The sequence below is a fragment of the Apodemus sylvaticus genome, chromosome 5, assembly GCF_947179515.1.
Source record: "Apodemus sylvaticus chromosome 5, mApoSyl1.1, whole genome shotgun sequence".
In the NCBI taxonomy this organism is placed as follows: Eukaryota; Metazoa; Chordata; class Mammalia; order Rodentia; family Muridae; genus Apodemus; species Apodemus sylvaticus.
The window spans coordinates 24,932,883-24,959,704 of record NC_067476.1 but is presented as its reverse complement, the minus strand read 5'-3'; the positions used below and the strand labels follow the sequence as shown (position 1 = coordinate 24,959,704).

The window sequence follows — 26,822 nt, the reverse complement described above, 5'->3', positions numbered from 1 at the left end:
CTGACCAGCAAGTTTATAGAACTCAAAATATAATGTGGGTTAGCCATTGATACTTTGGGTGTTATTTATTGCTAGAATATTCCTTTGCCTATACGGTCTAAAACAATGTCTTCATTTTCATTTTTTTTTTGCAACCAAATTTATTAGTTGAGAGGGACATATTAATTAATTAATTATTTAATTAATTCTCACCCCTGCCCTCTTTTAGCTTCCCACACAGGAGAGTGTGCGGATGCAGCGTGGCTTCTGGTGTTATTCCTCATCAGAGGCTCTCTGGAGTCCTCCCCTGTTCCTGCCCAGTAGCTGGGGAACATCGCAGGCTGCTCATTTCCACCAGGAGAAACAGCTGGGTGATAATGGTTGTCTTCAAAGCTCGGGACACTTTCCAGAGAAGAATTAACATTTAAAGGGAGTCCACAGCCAAACTTCAGTCTTGAATCGTCCAAGCAAGCAGATGCCATCACCCAGTTCAAGGGCAAGCACGACCCCAGTCATTAGAATCAGGGTGGGGCATGAGAGACAGTTGCAAAAAAATTTGAAAGGGGGATTATACAAATAAAAATATCAATTATATATGCTGTGAACTAAGCAGTCATCTTGAGCCTTTCTTTAAATGGATATTTACAAATACTCTTTTTATCCAGCTCCCTCCTCTCCACAGCTAGGGACCAATCCCTGAATCATAGCCTCAGCCTTCAAGCTTTAAAACTTTTAACAGTTGCTCTGACAACTTTAAAAGCCAAAGAACTAATTTTTACTTTAACAAAGATGTGTTTATCGTGTTTACACTAAAACAGTCACGTGGTCCTAAATGCTCTCCACAGTAAGAGTTTGTTTCTTACTTACAGACTTAATTATGCAAATTCTCTAGATGATCCCTAGATGCTGATGAGCTCAAGCAGGAGCTCAGGGGGGAAAAGTGGGCGGTAGGGAGCCTTGAAGGAAAGAGGGAAAATGGGAGATGGACATGAGAGTGGGCGTGAGGCTGGGGTGGGAGGACAGACTGGAGGTTAAGGAAGCTGGTGACCTCACCAGCATCAAGGCACTATTTAGCCAGTGCAGAGATTGCAAGCCATGCACATCATGACAGGCACGCAAGTCGACTGGGATCAGGGAAGCAATTCTCCAGTTTAGTAGTCCTGTGCTCTAAGTTCTACAACATGGTCTTTCTGTGAACCCCAAGGGTGGTGGAGGAAATACCTCTCTCTGACAGTTAGTCTGAGAACTAAAAACTAAACAAATAATGGCCCTATCATATTAAGTATACAGGGTAAATGTTAACTGATGTTAACTGAAACTAGATTTACACTAGACCATCTATACACAGCAAACAGTAATAATGACAGCCTTCCAGATGTGCCCCTCCATGAGCGTGTTTCCCTGACTAAGAGTAGAAACAAGTCTCACATTGCTTCAGCTTGTCTTTGTCTCTAAGTGGCTCTCCTGGCATGGGCATGTCCTTAGGGATACATATGAGTGATACAGCAATGTCTAAGGTAATTTTCACTGACTAGAATTCGCCCTTGGGCCCCAATGTTAGAATCTAAACTCAAGAGGTAGCTCAACGGTATTAATACAGTAAGAAATACATGTATTACAACTGGTAATCACTCAGAATTTTGTGAACACCATTTCTATTTTTTCTTCTTTCTCCATGAAAAGCAACATCATTTTGCAAAGAGCATTGTGGTTGGCAAATCTTGACTTAGACTCTAGCTTGACCACTACAAACTCTGATATTAAAATAAGTTCTCCTATACTACTAATTCATTAATTGTTGTATGGGGTAAGAGAGGAGACTGGGCAGTTCATTCACGATTATTGGCATACCCAGTTAGACTGGGTTACTCATAAAATGGATACGTGGAGATAAGCTGGCTCCGGAAGGCCACAAGATATCGTGCACCTATTGCACCTCTACTATGTGTATCACCTGGAGCGTGTTGTTTGTTAGCCCTAGCCTGAACAGAAACTCTGGAGAAGACCAAGGAACCTGTGCTTTGAAACTCTATAGATGAATCTGATGCGCTGTAACCCTAAGAACTCCAGACGAGTCACATCTACCATGATAATGACACCTAGAAAAGTTGAGGACCTCGGGAATACTTAGGCAAATGTCCAAAACATCACTGGACGTGCCTAAGCTGGGCTAGTCAGCATCGCATGTGGACTCAAGGACTTTGAGCTAAATTTGTCTAGGAAACAGGACATGTTTTAATACATCATTCAGCTTCCTTTTATGTCTTGTGTTACTCCCATGATGTGCCTCAGATCTAAGACCCTCTCTCTGGGTCTTGGTATATTGAAAAAGAACTGGCACCTGAGTTATACTGGCCCTCATACCTAGCACTTGTACACAGCACCATTTAATTGCTCAGAGAAATTCCAAGTGTACTGTCATAATCAAACAATGATGTGTCTTTAACCAGTTGTTCAGTGAACAGACTTTAGCAACCTCCACTTGTCTTCAACTCAGATAGATATGGTATTCATAGCTATACAGCTATGGTGTCCATGTGCCTTCAGTTGCGGACCTAGAAATATCTTTGTACCATCTATAGCTAGTTTCAAAATGATCACTTATATTAGTCAACGGTGAGCAAGTTAACAAAGAACAAAACAGTAACTATATCTGCCATTTCCGTGCTGCATGCTCAAATACAAATAGTTTCTGTAGATTCACTTTTTATCTTCAAATGTAGAATAAAAAACATTGAAAGTTGCTTTGAGGGTCAGTTGCATATGAAGAATCAAGGCCTTTTTCTATGAACTATGTAGTATTTTTGCTGGTTTCTATTAAGCTTTAAAAAGAAAGAAAGACAGCAGTACTCTGATTAGAATCAGAACCTGAGGGATTCATACGTTGAGACGAAGAACATGCAAAGAACATTCCGGGAAATGTGAGCTACCCACCTCATCATCTCTCTTGCTTCTCTCTGGGGACTGTACAGCTAAGAGAAGCACTGTAGGAAGAACAAGCAGACTCCCGCACAGCTGCTACTTAGCATCTACTAAAATATTCTAGGACACTGTTCATTTTTCTATAAATTTTGATTATTATGGTTCAGATACTATGTCCCCTGTGTTTCTAAAGGTAATATTGTGAAAACCGTCAACTTGTCCCTCGATGTTACTATTAACAGAAGGACCCACGATGGTTAAGTCCTACCACAATAATAGTTCAATTTTCCTGACTTGGCTGCCAAAGCACCTGCATGTAAATGTGATACATTTTAATGTTAATAATCACCATAGCACCTGCAGACAAACATGATACATTTTAATGTTAATAATCACCATAAAGCTACGTACAAAACAAAATGTATTCTTCGTACTTAAGATACTAATGTTAACATCGAAGCCATTAAGTGACTTAAGGTCCCACTTATAATTTGTGTAAAGTTGAAAGCAGAAATGTGGCTTTAATATCCTCTCCACTAACTACAGTTTCAGAAACCCTAGCAGGTGATAGAATAAGCCTTTGTCCACTGATGCTTTGTTTAGAGGAAACTTTTACTCTCTTTACTCAGCCTTGATTACATATCCCTTTTTAGACAGAATAACAAATAAACTGGCTTAAAAATGTACACACAGAGTGTTGTGAGAAACCACTCTCTAAAGATCCAAGATTATCCTACTCTTTTTTAAATGTTGTTGTTGTGTTTTGTTTTGCTTTGTTTTGTTTATCATGCTGACGTAAGATGTTGAAGGGGGCAACAGCAGAGGCTGAGAGAAGACATTCATTAAAGAAGCAACATGTGTCAATTCCCTTTACATTGCAGATGCAAATAATACCACTTCACTGCCTATCCAATAGGAAAACAGGACTTAGTGGATTTATAGTTTATGATTTGGCATCATAGCCAAAAACCTTTCAGGAATCCCTTCTGCCCATCAGACTCTGTCCCAGCACACTGGCTACCCAAAAAGGCAAGAACTTTTCATCAAAGACCAAACATCCTCAGTCCTGCAGAGAATGAGACAGAGTGAAGAAAAAAATGAATGAGGAGATACTCTTTACAACTGTTCAGCTACAGTGATTATAGCTGACACACATTGGAAATTCATAATTCATGCACACAAGTCACGAGTACGATAAAGCAAGATGGCCAGCCAGAAGACATTCTTAGTAGTTTGAAGCTTGTGGCAAGTAGAAAATGCCAGGTGCTAAGAGCTGAGCTTCCTGGACTCTTGGGATTGAGTGGCCACTATGACTTTTCTGTCTACCCTAAAGGACACTGTCCATTTGTCCTGAGTTTTATGAGCAAAGTGTGAGTCTTCTCCACTGTGATATACCTTATGGTAATTAAATGTTGCTGAATAGAACCAGATTTAAACAAAGTCCAACCTGTATACCCCCCCTTTAGAGTCTCATGTGGCCTGTGACAGGTTGTTGTTTCTTGTAAAAGATCTCAGATCTCGAGCAGCTTAGTTTATTCTGTTTTGTTTGTTGTTAGGAATAGAAGTCATGGTCTTGTTTCTGTTAGGCAAAAAAGAAATCTACTACTGAGCTATATCTTCAGTCCTATCTTTCTCAGAGTTTTTAAATCTAAGTCACAGTCTTTTTGCAATACACCAGTTAGACAGATATGCCTGAACTCCCAGAAGTAGACACCCTAGAAAACATTTGCCCTGGACATACACAAAAATTTTTATATCCTTCAAATTTATGTTTCTGAAAACAAGTGTACAAGTCATATCCTAACTCTAATTTTTTACTATACGTTCTGTATCATTGATTACTTCCAAATATATGAGGAAATGAGTTCATCTTCTGCTTTGCTATCTTCCTCCACCAATATGTAACTTCTTTTTCTCAGTGATGTGTCCAGGATGAGGCCCAACAGCCATTTGGGACGTGAATAAAAATATTTGTAGAACCAATGGCTGAATCCTGAAGTCAAAGTGCATGCATAATATGCTCCATAGGTCAAATGTCCACTGTGTCCAGTGATCATATACTTGCTGAAAAGGTATCTGTGAATATTGAACAAAGAAAATACAATTCATTGTAAAGGAGACAGAGTGTAGATGTGCAAATGATATGATCCATTTCGTCTTCCAGGTGGTCTCTCACATTTAGAATGGGGACAGAAACCTGAAGGACTCTCCTATTCTATTATCCATTTTGGACTTTCTATACTTTTAAAAGTCTAGTGTATCATTCTTTTCTTAGTCTCCTCCTTGTTCTGATAACACTTAAAATTTATTCAGAAGTAAAATATTTATTAGATTCAAGATGTGCCATAGAATTTGTCCATTTGTATTTTGTTGTTAACTGGTCAAAACTGTGTGTGTGTGTGTGTGTGTGTGTGTGTGTGTGTGTGTGTGTGTGTGATTGAACAAAATGTATTATTTAATGGACTACTGAGTAAATTTTGCTATTACTGGTGAAATCCCAGCCAGGGCACAACATATGCACATATGTAACACAGCCTTATGAGCTGAGCTTCCCATCAGTCTGGGGTTCAAGAACTCCTTCCTCTTTTCAGGCTTTACTCAGCCTGAGAACTGGGCAAGAAAAGCAGGGTCTCCAACTATCCCCTTCAGAATATGTCAAAACTTTTAAAAGTTGTGGTTTGAAGATGACAAATCTATTAGAAAATACTGAAGTGCAGATAAATTGTTACAAGTTTTCAGAAAAGCACTTAGGTTAAATTCCTTTTAAAATATTCATATATTGAATACAATATTAATTATACTTTTAAATACACTTGCAGAAAAATGTTTGTGGCAATGATGTTTTTCATAATAAAAAATATTACAAAGAAGCTAAATATCCAAAAATAAAATAATAAGTCACTTACATTCTTTCTCTTCTGAAAAATAGAAAATTACTTTGTCATCTGAATTTTTTTGGTTTTAGAGACTAAAAACTGGATATCCATTGTAAGTCATACATTTAGAATAAATGCATAGCCTATTTATTAAAAGTCTGAATGAAATTTGCAAATGTGTTCTGATAATCATTTCTGACTAGAATGTATGCATTATTTTATGAATGATCCCTAATATTTTAAAACAGTCACCAGTGTCTGTCATGTTCTTAACTGATATCAAAAACGCAGTCTAAGGATTTTTGTAAGAAGTAATTTTTAAGTGGGTAAATACATTTATCAACAAACAAAACAAATTTAGTGTTTTCACAAGAAAAATACCAGAAAATGGACTCTCATTTTCACCAAGCGAAATATACTAAACACTGTAATGTCTTTATGAAGTAGTCATCATTATAATATGTTACAGATAAGGAAACTGGTGACATAACTATTTCATAGTTCATGGCTGGAAGGTTTGATCCAGAATTTTCTATCTTCAGTGCTTTTAAACACAATGTTCCACTAAAAACAGTTGAGCAGGATCCAGCATGAACAAGCCATGAATTACTTCTTGTCAAAGGATCATTTGAGTGAGATAATATAGCCAAGAGATTCTCTGTCCATTGTTATAGCATTTGTCCACAAAACTCTGAGGTACATCAGTATATATAAAAGGTACACAAAGTGAGAATTTACTTGTAACCAATCATAAAGAATTTTATTTTGAAATATAATAAAATTAAATATGAAAGATTTTGCATATTTATGAGATAGATGTGTTTACTTTAATTTGCATAAATAACTAAATCTTGGCTAAATATTTGATAATGCAGGGCGTACAACATCTTCAGAATTTTCAAAGTTTGATAATTTAATTTTACACATAATGATGCTAAGGATGGCACTTCTCAGAAATATATAAAAATGACAGCGATCTTTTTAGGGCCATTTCAGAAATTGTGAAATTTTTGTCCTAAGCCCAAACTGAAGTTCATTTTAATAATTTTTTTTTTACTTGTCAGTCACTCAAGCAGTCATCTTTTACATCAGTCTAATAATACAATCTGAAGATACACAGGAAAATATTAAAGATAATTAAATCATTTTCTTTTACGAAAGCAGAAAGCTTTGTGTATATAGTAAAGGTGTTACAAATGATAATACATAGTAGTTTAAAATATAAGCCTGGTGTTTCAGGATGCAGTCCTTGGTAAGCTGTTGTGTACACAGGAGGAGGAAGTGTCCAAGAATGAAGCCTAAAGTCCAGTCACACAGAATGGGGTAATGTTTCTGGTAACACCATAGATGATTATGCACACAATTTTAAATTAGTATTAAGTTGATACCTTCAGAAATCTTACACTGTTTCTAAAATTTCCTGAACCCCAAATTCAGTCACTCACCTGATATAGGATGGTGACTCACAGTTTAAGAAGCCGTGGGCAGCACTTCTAATGGTCAGTCATGTGCAGGTAGCTATGCACATGTATGATGCTGAGAATCAAACCTAGGATCTTACACATGCTAGGCTACATCGCAGCCCTGGAGACTATCTTCTAACTATTGGTAGTGTGTCCATTGCCTGTCCCTGAAGTATTTCAATCTTCAATTACAGCTGGTAAAAATATCTGATTTCCATGATGTAAATACTGACTGGAAATGAGAAACCAGAAGATTAGAATTAGTCTGCTAATGAATGAAGAAGGAGACTTAGATTCACACACGGAGGGCTGTGAGGAAAAATCTGGCACCTTTGTATACTCCACCTCTGAATGAAAACTTGGGGCCAGCCGTGTCAGCTCTTCCTGGAATCCAGGTGGAACACTGAGTTTACTGATTGACCGGCCCAATCTGGTTTTATCCACACTCACCTCACAGGCAACCAAGTGTGAAGATTATAGAACCACCGAGCCAAGGAAGCTAAGCAAGCTTAGCTAAACACGCGTGGGCGGGTCGCCTAGGATGCGTCGTTTCATATTACCTGGAAAAAACTTCTAGATCAAAAGGATTTCCTTGGGAAAAGTCTAAAATATGAAAGATAAAAGGATAGTTTCAGAAACTGTATTTGACATGGAAAAAAAACAAAATATACAATTTTCTAGGAAGAACTCATGTCACATCAAAATGAGTTATCTGCTAACTCAGAAGAATAGAAGCACCACTTTGAGATGCTCAGTAGGCTATTATCTTCAGGGCCAAGTGTTATGGAGAACCAGCCCAGGAATCATTAAAGCATTTCACTAGTCTGTTTAAAGTAACCTACCTGGTTAGAAGTTGTGCATTGAACATTCTTTAAATATATACATACATACATACATACATACATACATACATACATACATACATGTGTGTGTCCACGTGCGTGCAGTGTGTGTGCATGCATGTATGTATGTGGGGGGGGGGGCTGCTCTTTAACCTACCATTTTGTTAAAAGATAACATTCTTTGGCTAAGAAATTATGTTTGCCCCCTGAGCGCCCTTGTAAAGTATTGGCCTCCCAGGCACACAGCGTCTATGATGAGTTACGTCATTTGCCCACTGAAATACTTATGACTATTGACGTAGCTCAAAACATGACCGCATCAATGACAGAAAGATGTAGCTGTCCTCACTTCTGAAGTTCTTGCTGAACTGAGTTGGTTCACTAAGTGGGAACTCCCTGGAAGCTGGCTTTAAGATTTTTTTTTTTAAATGGAGGAGAATATAAGCCTTTCAAATATGAATGCAATAGAAAATCATAACATCAAAATCTGCAGGCAAAACAATGAACAGAATCCACAGTCGGGCATATAAAGTCTGTCGAATTTTTGGTATTCATTAGTTTTATACTTTTATTGTGAGTTCAACAAACACCTATACTGTCTATACACAAAAAAATTCTGTTCTTTTCCTTTCAGACTTACCAATTCCAAATTCTAGAAAAGTAAAACTATATATGTGAATATTATTATAAATAGTTTTTTTTATAATTTCCCAAAAGTTCCCCAGAAAGAATCTTAGAAATTTAGATAATTTGAAGATGCAGAAATTACTCCTAACATAAAAGGTCTTCCTGATTTTCATGCTTACAGAAGTTTAAACTCAGACAGAAGACACCATTCCTAGAAGGGCTGTATGGCCTGTGTAGATCACATACCAACTCTCTTCTGGTTCCCTTAGCTCAACAACTTGACAGGATTCAATGTATGTCAAGTTTGGCCGAGTGCAATCAGGTTTTCAGTTTTTATAATGTCATACATTAAAAAAAAAAAAAACCCTCCAACTAAGTTAAGCTAGCTATACATATTTACATTTATTCTTTCCCACAGTGAGTGTTCATATTTATTTAGCACAGATTTGTCCACAATGCTTGTTTTCAAAATCAAGAGCCTATGTCTAAGTAGCTATGTTCCCTATATTTTAAACCTATGACCAGGATGATGCTCCAGTAAGCCAAACAAGGAAGCTAATTGTGAAAGAGCTAGCCCACTGTCTCCAGCCTAATTCTTCTCCAATCTCATTCTTGCTCAGACATTTAGGAGGAGGCCCTTCTGGCCGATACAGTTGGAAAGGATAAGGTGAGAGTCTGGTAAGAAAAGGAAGAGACACGGAGGAGTTGGATTTCCAGTCCACCTTCTGATCAGGCTCCTAGGGAGCCACAGTTCCATCCGACAGGTAATGTATGTCCTAACATGTAAATCTCTGGTTTCCCTTTGGAAAGTTCATGGCCATATGACAAAGAGAATCAATGAATCAAGGGATCTGTGTAAACAAACTGAACAAAACCATTATTGCCATTGTTACGATTGTGGTATTTCTCGCTGATTTGAATGAGGTATGAAAATCTAAATACAACGGGATAACCAAAGTAGCAAAAAGTATCCACTAGACCTGCCTGCCAACAGCCAGCCTGATTCTCTGTCCCTTTCCAGGGGGAAAGCTGTAGACACAAAGCTCTTTCAGGACACACCTGCATCTGTTCTGGCCCCTCTTTTGGCAACTGGGCTCTTTTTTCCCTGTGTTTTGCTTTCTTCTTGTTGGCTTTTTTTAGGTTTGTTTGTTGGTTTGTTTTAATCTTGGATAAGCAATTGTTTTCGTCCATAGGCATCTTGGGTGATCTTAGCACTCTATCTGTCAAAATATTCCACTCATTTCCCTATCCATGCTACTTCATTGGACGTAGGTTGAGGCCTACCTCTCGGGACAGCCTGGTCAGATCCTCTGGCTCTGAAATTGGAAGCTTCTCTCGAGATGACAAGATGCAGGCGCTAGATGCTCTGTCTACCCTGAGATTATAAGTAGCCGGCTTTGACTCTGTTGGGTGGATCACCCTGAGTTCTGCTGCTCTGTAACTTTCTGAATCTACCTATTTGTCTCATCCTTGTTGTTACCTTATGCCTTTCCAATAACCTTAGGTATGTGTTTCTGTTCATTTACATTTAAGTTGGCCACTGTCCATTTCTAAACCCCAGAACACTAAGAGATACAAGGACCCTAATTCCACCGATGGAAGGGAGCTTACATCTAATAAATTTTATTTCCTCGCCATACTAAAAGGGATGTCAAAATCTCAGTATTTATTTTAATTTTATTTTAATTATTTATTTTAATTATATTAATGGTTTTGGAAGTGGTGATTTTAGCATCGTGCAATCATGCCAGATGTAAAGTGCTAATCAGTGTAATGGGATTGGAACAATAGTTACAGTTTGGAGAGTGACACATAACCCAAAATCTCCATCTCCTTACACAGGATAAAATTAAAGTACAAAGTCTACAAAGAGCCTCCTTGTCGTGACAGTGCTTATGTTTTAAGTTTACATACATAGAATATACCAACTCTTCATTTTCCCCTGTTGTTAAAGAGGTTCTGAAGGAACCTACTATCTCATGTTTACACAGTAAGTTAATACTAGACCCACCCAGGATCAGTCTAGGCAGTAGTGTGGCATTCTCCCACACCTCTGCGAAATCTTTTTGTGATGGAGATAAGAACCATGTTCTGTGCTCAGATTTTCCTTCTTCCGTTCTCCTTCTTTGAGTTAGAAAAAAGTTAGTTATAATTAGAATCAAAAAAATACTGCAAAGGATAAATACAATGCACCCTGTTTTTATAAAAGGTCATTCTTTCAAGCTATCACAGCCTTTTAAACAAATACCTAATTGATGGCCACAGCCTTCTCTGTAGGACTGAACCATGCTGCCCAGTTGGCAGATGAAGAAATCACAAAGTCAAGAGACTTTCAGCTGGCCATTTTAGATCCCTGGGCAAGAGTCTGGGAGCACAGTCACATTAGAATAGCGTGTGTCACAGGGCCAAATCAGCTCAGTTAGTTGGACATGATTTTAATCTTGACCCAGAAATGTGTGTAATACATTTATAATGAAAACAAAAGGATAGACATATTCAAATAGCAAAGAGTCAATCCTAAAACAAATAGCTATTACAGTGGATTTCAGAATAAGTTCTTTGGTGACTCGCTGATGACTCTGTGAAAACCCCATCTAAGTGCGACAAGTCTAATTTACTGCACAATTACAGAACACTGGAATAGAGTCTCCCCTTAAGACCAAGGTATACATACTAATAGAGCCACACTGATAGTGAGGAACATAGCAGCATACCACTCACTTAAACCACAATCCTACTTGCCTGCAGTGCCGTGAATTCTCCACAATGAGAAAGGATGCTTACGTGGCTTTTGTTCAGGACACGATGTCAGATTAAGATTTCATTAGTTCTCTTATTTGCTAAAAAAGAAAATAAAATAGCAGTGTTTGAGTACTTGCCAGGTACTGTGCAATCCACATCAAAAAACAATTGTCCCCAAACCTCCAGAACTCATTCTGCCACCTTGAAGAACCTAAGGAGCCCCAGGGAACATTGATCTGTGAAGAAACTAGAAGCCCTTCCTGACTTCTTCTTCAGCAGTATATTTATTAATTTATTTAATAAATTAAAATAAAATATATTATAATCCTTTATTTAATTTTCTGCTCAATTTTCTCCAGGCAGAGTGAATTTCTTCAAGGTGATTGTCATGTGTTACTGAGGATGGAGAGTTTGTATGTCATACAGCAAAGTAAAGACCACACCTGGTAAGACCCCAGTGGAACATTTCTAAATGTCACTGAACTTCTGAGCTACAACCAAAGAGACACAATGATCAGGGGCCATCCAAACAGAAGAGAAACAGAACCTGTAGAGACCAGACCTTGAAGGTATGCTGCAGAGACAGAAAAGGAATGAACATCTTTTCAGCACCCACCCTTTACCAGGCTAATCAAGTCAACTGGTCATAACCTTTATCTGCTCCATGTAGTGACATTCACCCTTATCCACCTCAAAAAGCACTGAGCCACCAACTTGATATGCCACGTATTTTATTTATATGTTCATCATCCGTCTCCCTCCTCTAGAGTGCAAACTACTCAAAGGCAAGGAAGCAGAATCTTGAGGGATGAATTGGTAGTTTGAACTCCTTTCTCTTCCCTGCTGACCCAATGGAGGGAGAGGAAATATGGTCAGAAGAAGCCAGGTGATGGTGTTCCTGTCTTCCTGTTAAAGTACTTGGAAAGTATGTCTTCTGCTCACTCCAAAGAAATACTGCTTCTCACCTGTTCTTGATTTCTTAAGTCAGCTCATCGCCTTAGCACAGGCTGAAAAGTCTAGGAAAGGATGGACCTTACCAAAGGAAAGAAAAAACATGCAGAACAAAACATATGTCCAGAGGGAAAACCTGAGAAAGGGAGGCAGGGCACACAAGTGCCTCCCTGAGCAATGTGCTGTACACGTGTCAGCAGCACAGCCCCTGGAAGTTCAGATCTTAGGGATCTGAACTTTTGGTCTACTAAATAAAGTACTGAACCAGAATTAGCATTGTCCTAATGTCCTTAACAGACCCACTGTCATTTTAATGTTTCCATCTTTAAACAAGCCAGGATGGAGAGATGGCTCACCAGTTAAGAGCACTGTCTGCCCTTCCAGAGTTACCCCGGTTCAATTCCCAGAACCTTCATGGTGCCTCTGTAATTCTAGTCCCAGCAGATCCAAGACCCTCATGCAGACATGCATACAGGCAAAACACCAATGAACATAAAATACAAAGCAATAAATAAATAATTTTTATAAGTTAAAAAACAGACAGGAAGAAAAGGAAGATAAAAAGAAAGGAGGGAAGGAAGGAAGGAGAAGAAAAAACAATAAAAAGCCAGAAAGTGGGGAAGCAGGGGTCGATAAATCTCTGTGAGTTTGAGGCCATGTTGGTCTTAATAGTGAGTTCTAGCCCAGCCAAGGCTACATAGTAAAGAAGGAGGAGGGGGGAAGGAGGAAGGGGGAGGAGGGGGAAGGAAGAGGGGGAAGGAGGGGGAAGGAGGGAGGGAGGAGGGGAAAGGAGGAGGGGGAGAAGAGAAGGGGGAGGATGGGGGAGGAGGAGGAGAGGGAAAAGAAAGGGGGAGGAGGGGGGAGAAGGAGAAGGGGGAGGAGAAGGGGGAGGAGGGGGGAAGAAGGGGAGGAGAAGGGGGGAGGAAGGGGGAGGAGGAAGAGGGGGAGGAGGGGGGAGGGGGAGAAGGAAGGGGAGGGGAGGAGGAGGTTGAAAAGTTGTTGTTTGAACATATGTAAATTAAACTTTGTCATATCAACTGTACCACAGAATGTGCTCCAATGGGTGTCAGAAACAGCAACTAAACAGTCAAACCCCTGTGCCTTCTCATCATTAGGTACCAATGACATGAAGATGTCATGAAGTCCAGTAATTCCTATCTCCTAACAGAGGATGAAGTTAAAGACTTAAAATTACAAATCTGTTTGCTTATTTGCTTTTTAATTGCTAAAAGCAGCAGGATCTTTGGGGATGGCAGACTGGGGAAGAGGGGGAGGGGAGGGAGGGAGAGAGAGAGAGAGAGAGAGAGAGAGAGAGACATCACTTATCACTATTTACATCCTGAATTTGTCTTCTTTCATCTGCTCTAGGAAGAAACCAATAGTATCAGTTGTAGGTGCTACTGTTAAACTACTAAACTATTGTGGGTTTGTTTGTTTGTTTGTTTGTTTATTTATAAGCTAATTCTGCTTGCATAGACAACAACTGTTAAGTCAGCCACCACCTCAAGCTTCAGAACATTAGCATACTGACTGCTACTGCTGGATCACAGAGAATTTTACAAATATTTTCATATTATTGTGCCAGTCAAAAATATTGAACAGTGATGTCTGTCCACCAAATACACAAAAATATTTAATAGGTTAATGCTTAACAGACAAGTGTCTTTGAGATAAAATGCAGAGCTGAGAAAGAAAAGTTTAATGACTGACTACTGTATTTTGAAAAACAAACCCAGATGTATGTATACTCAGAGCTCAAGTGCAAGTGTGTGTGTGTGTGTGTGTTTGTGTGTTTGTGTGTGTATATGTTACATCCTTTCTTAATTTTGAAAATTCAAAACTAACATCTGTCCCAGTCTACCTATAAGTAGCAACTTAGGGAAAACAGAAATAAAATTTGCCTTCAATAAAACAAGCAGTTACCTTTTTAAAAATATGGCAGATAGTAGATAACAACTTATTTTGTCTAGTTCTACAGAATAATAAATCTGCAGCAGTCATTTGTTTAAACAGATTAAACAGCACGCACATATTTCAAAGAATGTGGGTCTTTTCCCTGGGACTCTCTTTTCATCTTTAAAAGAAAACAATGCGAATGCTTTCCTCTTTCCCATACCCTGTGCTATTCACCACCCTCCTTGATGTGGACTCTGCAGACACAGAGAAAGGCTGCCAAGGTTTCAGGGTCCTTCCTTTAAGTCTGCTCTGGCGTGCCTGTAAAAATGCATAAAGAGTACTTCTTGGAAAATTGATAATGTCCCCCCCGTTCAGTATTTGTGTATTAAGGACTGTCAGATCTATTTAGTGTACCCATTCATTGGAATCACTGTTAATCTGCATGCAACTGATTTCTCAACAGCAGAGTGCTCAGAAATCAAAGTTAACATAACAATTCCTTTTCTACAAATAACAGTGAAAAGATGTTATGGGCCCAAATTTCAAAGCAAGTTACTGCATTTGCAAGTTTTAAGTCACCCTTGGCACTTTTTCCAAACACAGTGGTCAGGAACTGGAAAAAAATAAACATGTGTTTCCAGGATTTTCTTTTCACATGCCACACAAAACGTAACGTTACCAAGATGAGGTCACTCCTATGAAGCGCTTCTTAAAGAAGAAAGCGTTTCGTTTGTGCTGAGGTGCATGTTACAGAATAATGTTAAGGAGCCAAATAAATATTACTTAGGTCAAATAAATGAAAGTTTAGACTTCCCCAAAAGGATTTCCTGAAAAAAAAATCTGATTTTGCTATTAATATAGACATAGTATATATTTGAAATCTTAAACTTAAATTCACCGCTCTTCACACTCTGTCTTCCAGGTGCCTTAGACAAGACAGAAAACAAAGGCTTCCATCTACATTTGGTTGTCAGGGAGCCGAGGCTGGGACATTCCCATTTTGCTAAAAGAATAACTGAGGTAAATTTATGGCTTTTGTGAGGCTTTCCCGAGTTCTCCTCCTTCTAGGTGACTGAAAACTCACAGGTGTGGCTTTTATTCAAGAGAGAGGAAACAGTCAATCACAGACTAGCATTTCGGCAGTTCATAAAGCCGCCAGACCCCAAATAACTAATCAGCCAGGTGGCTTGAAAGCTCCACTCCAAACTGCCCAGCCTAGTGTGGAGCACTGCTCCCATTAAAATGTAAATATCATACCTTGGAGGAATGGCAGCCAGCAGCTCAGTAGGACAGGTTTATTTCTGTTTCCTCACAATGATCAGCACCCACACAGACTAGGGCCCAGGGCTGAAAGTGACTGTGGAGAAGAAGGGATAAAAAAATACTCAATGTAGAGTCTTAGGAGACTTAGACACCCACTAGTTCAGACCTGGGATGGCTAAAGATGGTGGTGGGACCCTAAGACCTGCGTGGGAGGGGAGGGGAAAGAACAAGAATGGTAAGAAATGGACCTGTCCGTGGGGGTGTTCTCAGAGGAAAGGACGCTTGTACTGAAGACTTTAGAAAGTCTGTCCTAGGACATGACTCTGGGGTTTACCCAGAGTCGGAAGAGCATGTGCACAAGAAAGCTCACACAAATGCAGTCTTAACGGCAAAGTTTAAAAGTAAGATAAGTGAATACATCTACACAGAGGAATCGTGTTCATCATTAAAAATGCGTAAGCTATAAAGCCGTGAAAAGCCATGAAAGAAATTTAAGTGCATATTGCTAACTGAAAGAAGCCATATGGAGAAGCTAGCGACTGTAGAATTCCCAGCACTGGGAGTTCTGGAAAGGCAAGTGTCAATACTGAAGGTAATGAAGAGACTAGGAGTTAAGGGATGAGAGTGGTTGGGGGAAAGACTAGATAACACGCTATAGTGAGTTACAGGTCATGATGTATTTGCCACGGGCCATGGGGTGCACTCCCTCAGCCAGAAGGAACCCTAAAATAAAGTGTGAAAATAGGGGTACAATAAGGCGCCAATGTAGATACATACATTACGGCAAATGAATCACTCTGTCTTGGGAAGTGGATAATAAGGAAATCTGTGAGTGTACAGAAGGGACAAGGTTCATGGGAACTCTCTGCACTTGCATTAATTTTGCTACAGTCATAAAACTGTGCTAAAACATCTTATCTATGTTTTAAAGCAACTATTTAAGATGTCTGGGACAGTCTTCACAACCGTTGCATTCTGTCCTTAGCTGATCTAGCTCTTTGAGATTTCAGTGGTATAGAATAATTTACCAAAAGTGATCTTTTGGTATGCAACAGACATCATATCAGTGGCTCCAAAATACTATAGGGAAACTAAGAATGATCTATCACTCAGCGGTCATAGCCATTATTACACCATAGCATAATGCATGTCGGATCTGTTTCTGGTGACACTACAAAGAGCATTTTTGCTATGTATGATGTATAATATATATCCAAAGGAAAAGTTTATGCAACTGGGATCTGTGTTCACTTCTTTTTCTCTATTTGGGGATATAGTCCTTTTACTTAGAAAACATTAAAATGTGCTATAACATTGCACCCTCTGTTACATTAGGAACAACCTAACCTTTGTTTATCACAAGTCATCAACAGCTTAGCTGCCATGAACTGGGAGCTAAACCCCTTCCGCCTTGGGGGTTTTGTCATCACAGCCCACAAACAATGGAGCCATCTAGCTACGGCCTGAAACCTCTGGAAAAAAAGTGAGCAAAATTTGCTATTTCTGACATTGAAGTCATTTCCCTCACTCTTTTTTATAAGTTGGTGTTTGTCACAACTATCAGCAGTCCATATACCATAGAAAGTTAGTACCACCTTTCACAAAGATCTTTGGAATTGAGATTGCTTCCTACACTAATCATTATGGAAATGAAATATATCTGAAAACATCAAGAAATGAGGGGCAGGAGCAGGTGCATGGCTCAGCAGCTGAGCACAGGCCACTCTTGCAAAGGACATGAGCCTTTTCCCCAGCAGCTGCATTGGGTGGTTCGCAACTGTCTGCAACTCCAAGTCCAGAGGATCCAAAGTGTCTAATAGCAGTGGACACTGACACACACTTTTTTAAATCATAAAAAAAATTGATAAAAAAACTAAGGAGATGAGGCCAAAAATAGGAGACCATTTAGATTAAAAGGGGAGGCCAGGCTAAATGGGTAACCTCTAGATCTATGAAGGAGTTTTCTCTGTGATAGTCAAACGAGGACGTGGCCTAATGAGCTTCTCGGAATACATCCTCATTGTTAAATTGCACATGATTATAGTGTCTCCCAGAGAAAGAGTAATATATCCTTCCTTCCCTATGTTCTTAGAATTCTCACAAGATAGTATGTTCGACTAGGTGTTCACAAATTTCCTGAAATCCATCCAAAAACCTAAAACCAGCTAATTTCATTGCATGCTAGGTCAGAGATTTATTTGAACACGGCTTCATGTTCGATTACATTTTACCTCTACAAATGATAAGGTGAGTATTATGATCATCCCTATCTATGTAGAAATAAATGCTATTGCAGGGTTTTTCCACCCACAGCTGCTACCTTTTAGAACGGGGTCGCTGACCTGGACTGATGGCAAGAAGCACATATATTCTTTTTTTTCTATATTCTTTGTTTACATTCCAAATGCTTTCCCCTTTGTTCCCCCATCCCCATATGTCCCATAAGCCTTTTTCTCTCCACCCATTCTCCAATCACCCCCCTCCCTTTTCTCTGTCCTGGTACTCACCTACAAAGCTGGATCAAGCCTTTCCAGGGTCAGGCCCTCTCCTTCCTTCTTCATGGGAATCATTTGCTATGCTAATTGTGTCTTGAGTATTCAGAGGTTCTGGGCTAATTAATATCCATTTGTCAGTGATTGCATTCCATGTGTATTCTTTTGTGATTGGGTTACCTCACTCAGGATGATATTTTCCAGTTCCAACCATTTGCCTAAGAATTGCATGAACTCATTGTTTTTAATTGCTGAGTAGTATTCCACTGTATAAATATACCACATTTTCTGTATCCATTCCTCCATTGAGGGACATCTGGGTTCTTTCCAGGTTCTGGCTAATATAAATAAGGCTGCTATGAACATAGTGGAGCATGTGTCCTTATTGCATGCTGGGGAATCCTCTGGGTATATGCCCAGGAGAGGTATGGCTGGCTCCTCTGGAAGTATCATGCCCAGTTTTCTGAGGAACTGCCAGACTGATTTCCAGAGTGGTTGTACCATCTTGCAATCCCACCAGCAGTGGAGGAGTGTTCCTCTTTCTCCACATCCTCACCAACACCTGCTGTCTCCTGAGTTTTTAATCTTAGCCATTCTGACTGGTGTGAGGTGAAATCTCAGGGTTGTTTTGATTTGCATTTCCCTAATGACTAATGATGTTGAACATTTCTTAATGTACTTCTCAGCCATTCGGAAGTTCTTCAGGTGAAAATTCTTTGTTTAGCTCTGTACCCCATTTATAATAGGGTTGTTTGGTTCCCTGCGGTCTAACTTCTTGAGTTCTTTGTATATATTGGATATTAGCCCTCTGTCAGATGTAGGGTTGGTAAAGATCTTTTCCCAGTTTGTTGGTTGCCTATATTTGTCCTTTTGATGGCATCCTTTGCCTTACAGAAGCTTTGTAATTTTATGAGGTCTCATTTGTCAGTTCTTGCTCTTAGAGCATACGCTATTGGTGTTCTGTTCAGGAACTTTTCCCCATGCCCATGTTCTCAAGAGTCTTCCCCAGTTTCTTTTCTATTAGTTTCAGTTTGTCTGGTTTTATGTGGAGGTCCTTGATCCACTTGGAGTTGAGCTTAGTACAAGGAAATAAGAATGGATCAATTCACATTCTTCTGCATGCTGACCTCCAGTTGAACCAGCACCATTTGTTGAAAAGGCTATCTTTTTTCCATTGGATGTTTTCCGCTCCTTTGTTGAAGATCAAGTGACCATAGGTGTGTGGGTTCATTTCTGGGTCTTCAATCCTATTCCATTGGTCCACTTGCCTGTCACTGTACCAATACCATGTAGTTTTTAACACTATTGCTCTGTAATATTGCTTGAAGTCAGGGATACTGATTCCCCCAGAATTTCTTTTGTTGTTGAGAATAGTTTTAACTATCCTGGGTTTTTTGTTATTCCAGATGAATTTGAGAATTGCTTTTTCTAACTCTATGAAGAACTGAGTTGGGATTTTGATGGGGATTGCATTGAATCTGTATATTGCTTTTGGCAAGATGGCCATTTTAACTATATTAATCCTGCCAATCCACGAGCATGGAAGATTTTCCATTTTCTGAGGTCTTCTTCAATTTCCTTCTTCAGAGACCTAAAGTTCTTGTCATACAGATCTTTCACTTGTTTGGTTAGAGTCACACCAAGATACTTTTTGCTGTTTGTGGCTATTATGAAGGGTGTCATTTCCCTAACTTCTTTCTCAGCCTGCTTATCCTTTGAGTATAGGAAGGCTACTGGTTTGCTTGAGTTGATTTTATAACCAACCACTTTGCTGAAGTTGTTTATCAGCTGTAGGAGTTCTCTGGTGGAGTTCTTTGGGTCACTTAAGTAGACTATCATATCATCTGCAAATAGTGATAGTTTGACTTCTTCTTTTCCAATTTGTATCCCTTTGACCTCCTTATGTTGTCTAATTGCTCTAGCTAGAATTTCAAGTACTATATTGAAAAAAATATGGAATGCTTCACAAATTTGCATGTCATCCTTGCGCAGGGGTCATGCTAATCTCTCTTTTGTTCCAATTTTAGTATATGTGCTGCTGAAGCAAGCATGAGCACATATATTCTTAACCACTGTATGCAGTTCTGGACTCATCCAAGAATAGGACTATCACCCTGCACTCTAGCTCTTATTTCTGATGTCAATAAAATGGTTAGAGTCAGAATGTAGAGATTATACAAACTATACGATACTAGAATATAAAGAAAGCACCTAGGTCACCTACAAACCTCCTAACTTCTACCTCCACATGGTCTTTACGTCTAGGCCAGAGAAGGCAAGCAACCTAAGAGGTCTTCTGTAATTACCTGAGAGTAGAAGACATGGACCATGGTGAATCATTGCCACATAAATGAAAAGACAAGCTTAGTTCAGTGTAAACGTGATGTTGACAGTAGAAAAAGACAATTCTGAAATCAGCAGAGATTCAACATGACTCACACACACACACACACACACACACACACACACACACACATATATATATATATATATATATATATATATATATATATATATATAAGTAGCTGTTTGGAAATGTTGAGCAAATTGGTCAGATATGAATGAATAAGACAAATGACAGAAATAATGTACAAATCCTTTAATATTTCACACACAGGAAATAAAGAAAAATGAAAAAAAAAAAGGAAGAGAGGAAGGAAACAACAATTCCCCTTTAGCTACAGTTTTCTAGCTCCAGAATATGTATTTCTTTTAGGCTACTTCAACAAAGCTTTCTTCTTGCTATCTCAGAAAATCATCACGTCTAATCTGGGTAGATGAGGATGTCCTTCTATGTTGGGTATGTTTCTTCACCTAATTTTCAAATTTCAATGAATGAAATACTTTTACAAAAAAATAGATAAATATAAAATATAAACCACATGAATACACACAAAAACCAATAATACCAATGTCATTCTTCAAGTCAACACTTCACTCCATATTTAAATTTTAATATGTCCTGGTATTCAAGCTTGTCATCATCTTCTTAATCACTTTCTGACCTGCTGAGAATGTTGTAGTAGCTTCTTGACTAACCTGTTACCTATACTTTTCTTTCTTTCTTTCTTTCTTTCTTTCTTTCTTTCTTTCTTTCTTTCTTTTCTGTTTTGTTTATTGCTGGTTTCTTGGTTTTCTTTTGTTTTTTAGCTTGGGGTTTGTTTGTCTGTTGGGGTGTTGTTGTTGTTGTTGTTGTTGTTGTTTTGAGACAGAGTTTCTCTCTATAGCCCTGGCTGTCCTGGAACTCTCTCTGTAGACCAGACTAGCCTTGAACTCGCAGAGACTTGCCTGACTCTGCCTCCAGAGTATTGGTATTAAAGGCATGTACCACACTGCCTGGCTTCTATTATTACCTTTATTTTCAATGCTGTCTCCAAGCCTCTTCCTAAGAATGCCCAACTGCTGTTCTTTTTTTCTATATTCTTTGTTTACATTCCAAATGATTTTCCCTTTCCCAGTTCCCTCCTCCCCATAAGTCTCATAAGCCCTCTTCCCTCTACCTGTTCCCCAATCAACCCCCTCCCACTTCTCTGTCCTGGCAATCCCCTACAAGCCTTTACAGGACTAGGGCCCTCTTCTTCCTTCTTCTTGGGAATGATTTGATATGTGAGTTGTGTCTTGGGTATTCAGAGCTTCTGGGCTAATATCCACTTATCAGTGACTGCATTCCATGTGTGTTCTTTCGTGAATGACTTACCTCACTTAGGATGATATTTTCCAGTTCCAACCATTTGCCTAAATATTTCATGAATTCATTGTTTTTAACTGCTGAGTCCAACTGCTGTTCTAAAATATGCATTTACTGGTCTTTTACTCAAAAATCCTTAATGTTTACTCATTTATTTCAGATAGTGTGCACACTCTTCAAGATATCATAATAAGGCCTAATTTCACGAAACCTTATTCTAAGCACCATACTACCATACCATGGGCTTATTTGTACAGAGAACTTTACCTGCCGAAAATACATATAACTCACAAAGTTTTATTTTCTTCCATAGACCTTGCTATGGCACTCCTCCAACTCTAGTATGACCTACATAAATTAAGTTTTTGTGAATTAATTAAGCATCACCTATTCCTACAAATTCTCTCTGAAAGCCAAAACTCAATCAATAGTTCTCTCCTGCTAGAAGATCAAACAGACCCACCATGTGCTCATTAAAGGCACATCCAAAAGCTAAGGAAAGAATTGAACTCATTTTCTTTTCATTGAAAGCATAAACTGAAGGCAGAAGAGTATGCTAGGTAAACCAAAACTTTGTCACTCGTCAATGCTAATTTTAGAGCTTACCATTTTTTTTAATGTTTAATTGAAGAGGAATACAACATAATAATACTAGGCCACCAGGGTTTTCAGGTATTGCCAGAATATCATGAAGTCTGGAAAGACCCACATACTGACTTTTAAGAGCAGAGATAGTCTTATCCTCAGACATTGCAGCCGATGATACTAATTATAGAATGTTCTACTCACACCAGGCTATAGCAAGAGCCTGACTCTTCCCTGAAACTTTAGTTGTACAGTGACCAAATTCTAATAGACGCCTATTTAGTGACACATACTATATTGTTATACAATAGGTCATGGGACCTTTAAATCCATTTTTTTTAAGTCTAAACTAAGACATATACTAAATGTGAGCCAAAGTATTTTGAAAGTTATAATGAATTCTTATGATAGAAATTATATTATGTAAAATATAAACATGTGTATTTAAGGAAGATAATAGTTTAGCTCCACGAAATAATAGCTAAGCAGTGGTGACTTAAGCAAATGCTCTACAATTAATGGAAATAAAAATTACATGTTATTGCAGTCAACGGGTGCTCAGAGAAGGAGATGGGAGGTAACTCATACCAATGTACTCTTAACACACCAACTCAGATTTAGGCTTATATAAATCAGTCTCTCTCAAAGACAGAAACTACAAAAAGATCAAACTTCTTTACTTCAGAGATGTTAAATGCTACTATTCAAGCCCCATTACATACATAGCTGCTGGCAGAGCCTTATCGTACCTTCAGGAGATTCTATTCCCCTCTTTAAAAGCACTGTTGGCCTAGTGTCTTGGAAGGCAAATCACAGAGTTCCAGAGCCTTTAAGATATTGTATCACCAAGTCTTACTGAGACATAATTAACTTCATTGGGAATTATATGATAGCAATTTAGAACAAAATTTTGCAGAACATTATTGGTATTCTTCTACTTGGCAATTACCACTTCAGCGAAAACCTTGAGGAAGAAACTGAGGGCTAAACTTGGCCTCAACAAGAAGCACATCAAGTAACTGGCCCAACTTATAATGCCAATAAAAAGCACATTAGAATTTCCCATGAAACTTCCCCCATTAGGACATCAATTTCATCATGAATGTAAATTCAACCAAAATCACTGCCATATTCGCTAACCAGACTGCAGGAAAAGCCATGTATGGGGGAGTTGTGCCTAGGTAGGCTCTATATGGCAGAAAACCACCTTCTACAAGCAATTCTGTGAAAGCGGGCAAAGAACTGGAAGCTGCCGGCATTTTAATCACATAATTAATTTTTGCCACCACAGCTTTAAATACGTGAAGGATAAGATGTAAGTCACTGAAATTTAGGCTCATGCTTCAAACTGAGAAACCAATGTTCAATTCAGAATAATAACTGTAAGGAAGGTATACGTTACAAAACTTCCAAATACTCAATATACAAGGTTTTATCACCATGAATTGTGTAGCATAAGACTCTTGAAATTCTACCATGACTTTCCATCAAAAATACCTCGTTTACACATGACCTAATTTTTATCGTAAAAATGGAGAGACATTTCCCTTCTTTGGCTTGCTGACTTTAAAGTACACTATTCAGTTGGAAGCTAATTTTAGATTACTATCAACTTAGCATTTGAGTTTAAAGTATCCTAAAACATCACAAATGCATGCAAACTATAGGAAAACAACATATAAAAACTATGTTCCCATCTTTGCTATCTGTGCTCCTCCTGCAATTCACCCGAAGCCTGAAGAAAATGGCTAGAATGTTTCCTGGGAGCCAATCTGATGACTTCGTTGTAGAAACTTAGGCAAACTTTCAATGGAAAGCTGTTCGTACTTCTTCTACAATCAGTCTCCAATGAGTCTTCCCTACTCCAAAGACTTTGCTTTCGCCACCACCAGATCATCTGTACTTGTTTTCCACATTTTTCTTTTATATCATGGTGACCATAATCCTAAAGAGAATAAGCTATGAGAGGAAAGACTTATTTAAATATTCCATCCATTTATCACGGTGAAGGAACCTGGGTGGAACCTTACAGCAGACTCCTCATGTGATAGAGGACAGGAAACGGAAGCAGGGAAGAACCTGGCAGGAAATACCTTTTAGGAGCCAATCCTTCATGATATACCCCTGCAAACCAGGCTTCAGGTCTCAGAGGTTCTTCAACCTTCTCAATAAGCGCTAGTAGCTAGGGGCCAGGTGTTCAAAGCCATGGGCAGACGGAGACCATTGCAGAATCCAACTGTAACAGCCCCACTTCTCAGTAACCACAACAGTGAGAAACAAAAGGAAAAGCGAACCAGAACGCCCTACCAAGCAAGGCAGACTGCTTTCCCATGGGCCAACCCGCCCATCCGCGCATCATGTTTGTTAACATTCTGAGAGACATTTGTGCAGAGCACACATTGACGGAGCTCCTGTTTATAATCAGAGATTTCGGAAACGGCAGGAGATTTATTCGTGAAATCTTAACACCCATTCAGACTGTCGTAAAACACAAAGGACCAGATTCAATAAAAACTCTGTCCAACTTCCACAACACTTCAGTCTGCGTGAGCCTTCAAAACAAAATCAATTTTCCAGTTTTGCATAGGGCCGCTCAGACTTCAGAGGTTGGAAGCCAGCTGGGGCATTTCCTAACTCTTCTTCTAAATTACTTTCAAAAGTAGTAGTTTCCACAGACCACAGTTCATCAGAAGTCCGTCTCCCCTCCCCCCTCCCCGCCTCCCTCCCCTCCCCCCTTCTCCCATCTTTCTTTTTAAAACATATTTTAGAGAACATCACGTGGAGAACAACAGATCCACAGCATATGTCTCGCGCAGAACTGGCCCATAAACAGAATTCTTGGGTACACAGTGAAAAAATAGTTTTGATTCCATGCTCCATACTACAGTAGGGCTGGGTATAATCACTTTTAAAAATTGCTGTGTCCGTGGACAGCTGTTCTTCATACATACTGGGAATGTTTCCTTTACATTCCTGAGGACGTAAGTGCTTGACTCTAAGCCAGTACCTTCAGAACTGGTGAAAGAAAAACAGGTCCGTGCTCATGCCGCACTCTCCCAGCAAACTTTCTCCCACAACTAAAATGTTAAAAGTTTTACCCCACAGCCCACATTCTGACATTAGTCCAATAACTAATGCTCTGTCCAAGTAAAATACATTTTGTCATAGCTTGAAAATGTTACCTTTCACAGAAGTATAGTATTTCTGACCAGCGGGGAACATAAGTCAACATTATCTATTATTACCCTGTGTCAGGACCGAAAAGGGAAGGTGGGTGGTGGATGTTAATAACGACTTAAGCGATTTCTAAAAGAGGCATTTGAGAAGTACAGGCCTAAAGTTTCAAACGTTTTGTCTTATTTTCGCTGTGTCAGCAATCTCCCTTCTCTTCCCCCCCTGCCCCCACCAAGAGCAACACTGCCTCCGACCGACGCCTAGTTCTCCTTTTAATTTTAGCTGGGTGCTTTGCTAAGCTGGAAAGTTTGAAAAATACCCTAGAAAACTCCTCTGCCAGGAGACGAAAGGCAACAACCTACGACCAGGACGGCAGCGACGCCCACGCACTCAGAGAAAGAGTTGCCATCATAGAAGCACAAGAGTTTTGAATCTGAAACTTATTTTTAGTCCCCAACTACTTGCCCAGTGTTTATATCTAAGGTTTGGGCCTCTTGTTGGACATTGGAGGAGCCAGGGAAACACTGGGTAGCGGTGTAACTGAAGTGAAGAAGAGAAAACGCTCTCTGCAGTGAACTGCAGCTTTCTCTCTCGGCAGCACAGGGATGCGCCTTTTCTTCCACGGACTTGGGGAGACTGTGGTTCCCAAAGCCACCGTCCTGTCCAGCGATGACCCATGAACTGAATGCTTTCTTCAGGTCCCCATGCTATGAATAGCTAAGTTCTCCTTAGTTCTTCAGGCCATGTGGTTTTAGCAAGGGTTTCTCAAGGAAAGGATCTGGCTGTTCCTGACCACACAAAGCATCTCAAAAGAAGAGATTACTTGGCGCCAGGGATTGAAACGCGGGTCCTGTTTCAGGCCTGGAATAGGAAGCACTCAGTTCCTGGAGATCTGTGTCCTTTTTCATCTGGAGCATTAGATCTAGGGATCCCAGGCCCTTGGGAAAGTAACTTGTCAATCGTTCTTCTCAATCGAGTTAGAATTAATTAGAAGAAATCATTCAGAGGTCATAGACCCATTAAAATATATCTCTTGTAGTGACGAGACTCTGAGAACTACAGAACACTCAACTGTGACAGAGAATGTGTCACAAGACCGGAGGGGATGGCCATGCTTACTGTTCCGAATTTAGGAGGAAGTTATCCTACCTTCTTCTTCCTCATCGCGTTCACTTCTGAGAAAGAAGTCACAAAACAGTAGTTTCCTTCTTGATGCTGTATCAGTAAGGCCAAAGTAGACTTCAGTTACCCCTGTCACCTCCATTGCTGGCCTGCTGAGACATTCACTGCTAAACGCAGAAGTCTAGATTCACTACATCTTA

At 39.4% G+C, this 26,822-nt stretch overlaps 1 long non-coding RNA gene and 1 pseudogene across 3 annotated transcripts; both read right to left on the bottom strand.

The window, feature by feature from the left end:
* Window positions 1-575: 575 nt before the first annotated feature.
* LOC127685339 (uncharacterized) lies at window positions 576-26,544 on the bottom strand. Of its 3 annotated transcripts, XR_007977824.1 has the most exons (6): window positions 25,509-26,544; window positions 15,556-15,655; window positions 11,494-11,549; window positions 7,691-7,843; window positions 7,223-7,472; window positions 576-4,977 (listed from the first exon to the last, which is right to left on the bottom strand). It is a non-coding gene; the product is annotated as an uncharacterized LOC127685339 (long non-coding RNA). The 3 variants fall into 3 exon arrangements; XR_007977823.1 differs by lacking the exon at window positions 7,223-7,472 and having other exon boundaries at window positions 25,509-26,538; XR_007977825.1 differs by lacking the exons at window positions 7,223-7,472; window positions 25,509-26,544 and adding an exon at window positions 24,420-24,660.
* On the bottom strand, window positions 20,001-20,100 carry LOC127686482 (uncharacterized; annotated as a pseudogene).
* Window positions 26,545-26,822: the final 278 nt, after the last annotated feature.